Below are 6691 nucleotides of genomic sequence, written 5' to 3'. Positions count from 1 at the left end.
CGAAAGGCTAAGATGAAGGAGACGAGCCTGAAGAGAGGGATGCACACACACCTGAAAGCCTCAAGTGCGGAAAGTCACTGACACAGGTTCTGACGCGCGCACTGAGGAGGAAATCGCCCAAATGAGAAGCCCTGGGTCCCAAAATCCAAAACCCTAGCCTCCAAAATCCAATCCGTCCCTCTCCGAAGGCTGTAATGGCGTGAAAAATCCGTTGAGGGCAGCTGGAACGGCACAACGGTTGAAGAACCAGAAGAAATGGGTGAGAAACTGAGGCGCGGGAGGCTCTTTAAATTCTCATCCCCGACAAAGCGACCGTATAAAACGGTCGACCGGTTTGTGCGGTCAACGCGGTCAACGCTTCGATCTTTGTGCATTTCCTTGTCTAAAATACACAGAATACCCTAAAACCATGTTCAAACTTACTAAAAGAGGGGAAAAAAAATTAAAAAGGAAAAGAAAAGATATGCTCTATGCTAGCTTACGTTTTTAGCAGGAGATGAACATTGAAAATTATGCTCCATGTTAAACTAAGTGCATCCCTTTGCATCGTCTATGTTGATCAAGTGAGTCACTGTACGCTATGCGCCCATATAAGAACATATGCAAGGAAACAAATGGAATAGGTTTCATAACAGGTATTAGTAAGAGTTAAAATTCAATCATCAAAAAATCAAGTAATGTCACAAAACAAGACATCTCACCACTGCCAGTCCAAGGCTGGAGTATCAATTAAAGCCTTGATCTTGCTGTCTTCATCAGCTTTACTTGGAGGAGGAGCATCCAAAACTGGATTGCTTGACTGAACTGGTACCACTTCAGGTATGGCGTATAAGTCATTTCCAATTCATCCCACTCTGAATCATCAGGCTATAATTTGAAACATGGGTTACCACTTCAACACAGTACAAAAGACACTTGCTAAAAACCAAAATATGAGAAAGGAACACAGAAACTAAAGCTTACATATTTCATGGCAGATGAATCAGCACCCACAAAGTTACTATTTGTTGGTTGAGCTTCATCTTCCTGATTTTCCACTTTAGGCCTACAGAATAAAATAATTTAGAAAAAAAAATACAATCAGCCAAATCCTTGGAATCTGCCCCACAATTAAAAGCTCAAATGGAAGATGAAAACGATTATCCAGAATTGTCTCTAAACTGGTTAACAAGCAATCAAAGTAACTAATACTGGCTAGACCATTAAGCTTATGGAAGTAACACATAAGTTAAAAGAGCTAACACCCTGACATCTTTAACATAAAAAGGACTGATATACAATGACTAAGCTTTAAAAGTTTGAGACAGTACTCGTCCTTTTCAGTCACAATGGGCATGCGAGGCGGTCCAGGAACCCGGCGAATCAAAACAGAGGTATTTTTTCGGGATCAACATTGCTTCATCAAGATACTCTTAAATTGCAAAAGAAAGAACACCAGGTCTATAAAAAACTCTGCAAAAGTATTAACCTACATAGTTCTAGGCAAAAACAAAAACATTCTTGAATAGAGATCAAATAATGACTGTAATAAAAAATTGATCTCACGACCTGGCAACTTATTAAGGTCATGTAAATTTAAACACAATTTTCCCAGATTCATTAATAGCAACCTCCTACTTTCTTCACAAATGGGCATGCTTTCCATCAAATACAATATGCAATCATCATCAAACAAGTGCTCATTGCCCAGTACCCCTGTATAGATGAAGTACCCCCATACAGAAGGAGATCAATGAGTCCTTACTGAAATGCACCTTTCATTTTACAAGTATACTGATGCCCTATAGCATGGAATCAACAACCAGAAATTGGGACCAATCTGCCTACCGAGATACACTTTTCATTCAATCATTGTAAAAATGACTGAAAATCTTCTGCCTATTGAAATCAATGAAACCCATTTGGATAATGGAATGGACGAAACCCCATGCCTAATGGATGGCAGGTATAGTATGGTGCTGAGAGAAATCAAAAGTGGCAAATTCGATGAATTACAAGGACCTGAACAAGGTGAGCCTTAGCAACAACTTTCCCTTACCACAATAGACTGATTGATACACTCCACAACCAAGTATCAACAGCTCTCATTCTTGGATGCTTCCATTAGATATAACAAATGCCAATGCACTCAAATGTCCAAAGAGACTGCTATTATCATTGAAAGAGGATATATGCCACATTGTCATGCCTTGGTTCTAGAAAACATAGGCATCACTTACTAATGGCTGGTAAACCAAATGCAGACCAACTATTGAGGTTGACATAGATATATGTTGGGAAAGATAGGATCCATGGCCATAACTACAAGAAATAAAGCTTTTGATATTCCAAAGGAATTATATATGAAGCTTAGCCTTGAGAAGTGCATTTCCAGTGTTGTCAGAGGCAAATTATTGATGCCAAGCACCAAGAAATACTCACACAAGAAAGTATTTTAACCGGTCGACCGGTTATATTCAACCGGGTGGGTATTATCTCAACCGGTAGCCACTGCCCCTTTGACAATGCAGCAACTAAAAGGGGCAGTGGCTACCGGTTGAGATAATTAGCCAACCGGTTGAATATAACCGGTCGACCGGTTAAAACTCCATTTTTTTCATTTAGGTATGTGACAAGGCTTCTGATTGCAAGGGGCAGTGTGTTTGGGATCCCCCTTCGTTTCGTTTAGATAATTCTGTTTTTCGTCTTTGGGAACAGATTTTTTGGAGGATGAATTCAATACAGCGCTAAAAGGTAAGAACGAACCTGGAAAAGCCCATAACCTTCCATTTTTCCCCAAATAAGAGGAGCTGAGTGAGGAAGAACTTGAAAAGATGCTAGACGAACGTTACAAGGATGGTTCTAAATTTATTACCTATGCTGAAGATGATTATGAAACGAAAAGATCAGTTCAAAGAAACTCGCTTATCCCTTCTATTAAGGATCCAACGATCTCGAAAGTCAAGTCAATGGTACAATGTTTAATAATTTGGGATCAGAATTTGGAATGCCTTGAGCAATCCCTCCTCTTTTGTGTTCCCTTTAGGCATTCTTCTATATGAAATGCTTTATGGATATACACCATTTAGGGGAAAGACAATGCAAAAGACATTTGCCAACATTCTTCACAAAGATCTTAAATTTCCATCAAGTATATCGGTGAGATCTTCTACATATGTTTTCATTTTTTATTTCTTTGTATTTCACTTCCAGTAATTCATATGAATCAAATGCCCTTGACATTCTTTCATCTTAAAATGAAACTGTTAAGAAACAGATACTTTTAAAAGATCTCCTTTTAATTTATTCCATGAAACAAACAGGAAAAACTTGTGTTAATTTTTTTCCCTGTAGCTAGTATGCATTACTATGAGAAGAAGAACCATTTAGTAGTATGCTTGATTTCTTTTGAGTTTGAAGCATCCTTACTTCTATTTCTACTCTATCTTGGAGTCTCCTTTTGTGCCCCCTTATTCGGAGACTCGCTTCCACCATTCCCATTATTACTCTGTTCGAGGCTTCAGGAATTATCATACTAGCAGTTTTCTCAGCAAGCTTTTTAGCTGTCTTGTAATTCGCATCAACCCTTTACCCCCTCATGGTATTAGTATTACACATTCTTAAAAAAACATTTATTTTAATTGGTATTATCAGAATATTTGTTTCTTACATAACTTCTTTGGGACGTGATGAAGATGTATGAACATAGAAACTTAGTAGAACTATGTAGATACTTCAGTTAGAAACTGAAACCTAATCATGAAGGGAAAAAGGTTTTTAATACAATCTTTACAATCAAAAGAATAGGGCATTCACAAATTTGGTTTTGGTGCAGGTAAGTCTCAATGCAAAGCAGTTAATGTACTGGTTGCTGCATAGGGATCCCAAGAATAGATTGGGTTCGCATGAAGGAGCAAATGAAATCAAGCGACACCCATTCTTTCGTGGTGTGAATTGGGCTCTAGTCCGCTGCATGGTAAAATCACAAAGCTTATTACTGCATCAAGTTTGGATAATATCTCCAATATGAATTTCTATACTATCATCAAATTTAATTGGAACTCCTTTTAGCAAAAAGAGGTACAATTGATTCAAGGAGGGTAGAATGGAAGAAACCATTCAGTAAGATAGGATGAGAAAAAACCTTTTCTCCTTCCGATATTCTAGATATCATGCACATGATCATTTGGCATTGTTGAGGTGGTGTGCTGATGATTGATTTTTGGCTCACTTTAATCCTTATTGTCACTGTTGCATTTCGGAAAAAGTAAGCTGATTTGTACATTCCGGCACCCTTGGAGTATAATACAATTTTGGCTGCAAGTGTGTGATTAGGTGAAATGAGTTCTACTATTTAGTATCAATCATGGAAGCAGCACAAGGGAAACTTTGAAGATCTAATGTCATTTGGTTTACTGGAATCGCAGGCAAATTTTCATTTATGACAATGAAACCATTATGGAAACCGGAGCTACCATGGAAAAAACTGAAGTATATTGTGGTTTGTCAATTTGTTTGAGGTGTAAGTAGATGGAGCTCTTTCCTCTCTCTCTCTCTCTCTCTCTCTCTCTTGTTTTCTTTTCCTCTGCTGTATCCACCATGCTTTACGTTTTTGTTCTGTCTGATGATATTTGCTTCCACTAAAAGTTTTGTGGGCTCTCAAAATATGTAAACTCTCAACTCTTGAATACTTCCAAGTTTTGTTTGATGTAATGATGTATTTTTTTTGGGGAAAGAAAGACAGGATGGTGATGTGAATAGAACAGGAGACATATGGCACATATGTGTTGAGGTAGCCTTGCTATGAGGCTTCTGAAAGGACACCCTTTATTTCTGATGTTATTGGTTATAGGGTTGTTTTCCCTGTCTGGCATGTATCAACTTTTTCTATCCAGAACAAGGATATGTGTTGAGAAGTTCTAAATGATACCTTGAATGAGATATCTGAAAATGTTGTATTATTAGTATGAAAATATTTCACAACTTTGTGGATTAATCACAATAGAGGGCATTGTAAGATTGAGTTGATTAGATTTGGTGTTTATTTCACTTTTACTAATGTAAGTATTACTTATTAGTGAGCAGAAATCGCTGTAAAAGCACGATTGAGTGGATTCCCAACAGATTTGGAGACAAATCCACTAGCAATGCCCACCCTGATGAAGTATAAATATGATTACTCCTGGACTTTACCTCGAAGTAGTTCTTCCCATGGAAATAATTAATTTCAAGCGCCTAACCCACTAGCAATGCCCACACTCTGCTTAACTATCCAGGACCCCTGAGAAATTAAGCTTACAGTCCTCATTATATTACACCAAATTTGAACTCAATTGTAAAGACCTAAAAGCAGAATGACAAGGCTTGCATGTTCTGAAGGTGTTTTATCCACTTCTCTATCTTCTATATCCTCTTTGGTCTTGTCCTCTACGAGTGTTTCAGCTTCAGTTTTGACATCCTGCTCACTTTGAGGCAACCTAACATTGCTTGTCAACTCTCCAGATAAGAAATCAGAGGAAGGGTAGTTCCCTAGCTTTGCTCTAAACAACTCTCGTAATGCTGCAAATGCAAAAATGTAGAGGTTTTTATTTTAATACAGACAAAATTCATAAAATTATAAGAAGAAGCGTTGTTAAAATACACAAAATCCAATTAGCATAAACTACCAGCAACTCTCCCAAGCATCCGGATGGTTATAGATCGAGCTGAAGATGTTTGAAGATAAGATCTCCTGAATTTCCAGTCAATAGCAAGCATGTGTTTTACAACTGATTGTTTCCCCTGGTTTACAGGAGATACCACATATCCTCCACCTGCAAAAGAGTGCAAAAGGTCATACTCAATGCATTACTTTCTAAACCATGAAATTCCTCCAGTAAATATTGGGTATTCACAGTACTTTGCTGAGAAAAAGAGCAATAGTGAACACAACATACATCTCAATTTATGATATTATGAGTTGGATGGCGATAATAACACTAATGGCAACAACAATGATATTAATTGTTGATTATGATAAAGCAACAGAAGAATTAGTTAACCTAGCAGGTTTCACAGCTGACAAAGCCTTCCAAATTGTAAGATCATTTGATAAAAATGAATAAAAGGAGAAAACACATAGTTAAACTAGCAGGTTTCAGAGCCAACAATGCATGCTAAATTGTAACATCTTTGAAAAGATCAATAAAAGCTCGTCTACAACTGAGAGAGAGAGAGAGAGAGCACATAGTTAACTTGCATATCACTACCCCATATGTCAAAAAGGTATAGTTGTTTTGAGACAACATTCATCTGGAAACTACAAAAAGACTAGGAGAGCTATTGATCTTGCATATCACTAGCCCATATGTCAAAAAGGTATAAACCTCACTGGAAAATTCCTCATCCCCTTGAGAATCCAAATCAAGAATTAGTTTCACTGCAACTACAGTGCCATCAAAAGGTGCCATACAATGTATTAAGGCACAACCGGTCGACCGGTTTTGTTCAACCGGTTGACCTGCTAACTCGACCGGTAGACACTGGTCAATTTTTGATGCACCTCCCAAAATGGCCAGTGGCTACCGGTTGAGAACCACTTTGCGACCGGTTGAGGCTGTGACTCGACCGGTTGACACTGCAAAATTTTTTTGGCAAAACCAAATTGGCCACTTGCTACCGGTAGCAAAACAAACTAATACCGGTTGATGCATTGCCTCAACCAGTTGAAACT

At 38.0% G+C, this 6691-nt stretch overlaps 1 long non-coding RNA gene across 1 annotated transcript; it reads right to left on the bottom strand.

Annotated features, from left to right (window-relative positions):
- Nucleotides 1–845: 845 nt before the first annotated feature.
- LOC117907975 lies at nucleotides 846–1401 on the bottom strand. The gene is made up of 3 exons (XR_004650101.1): nucleotides 1311–1401; nucleotides 964–1045; nucleotides 846–867 (listed from the first exon to the last, which is right to left on the bottom strand). It is a non-coding gene; the product is annotated as an uncharacterized LOC117907975 (long non-coding RNA).
- Between the last annotated feature and the right edge of the window lie 5290 nt (nucleotides 1402–6691).

This window comes from Vitis riparia, chromosome 18, assembly GCF_004353265.1.
Source record: "Vitis riparia cultivar Riparia Gloire de Montpellier isolate 1030 chromosome 18, EGFV_Vit.rip_1.0, whole genome shotgun sequence".
NCBI classification, from domain to species: Eukaryota; Viridiplantae; Streptophyta; class Magnoliopsida; order Vitales; family Vitaceae; genus Vitis; species Vitis riparia.
The sequence above is the reverse complement of the archived record's forward strand: the minus strand, read 5'-3'. Positions and strand labels throughout refer to the sequence as shown.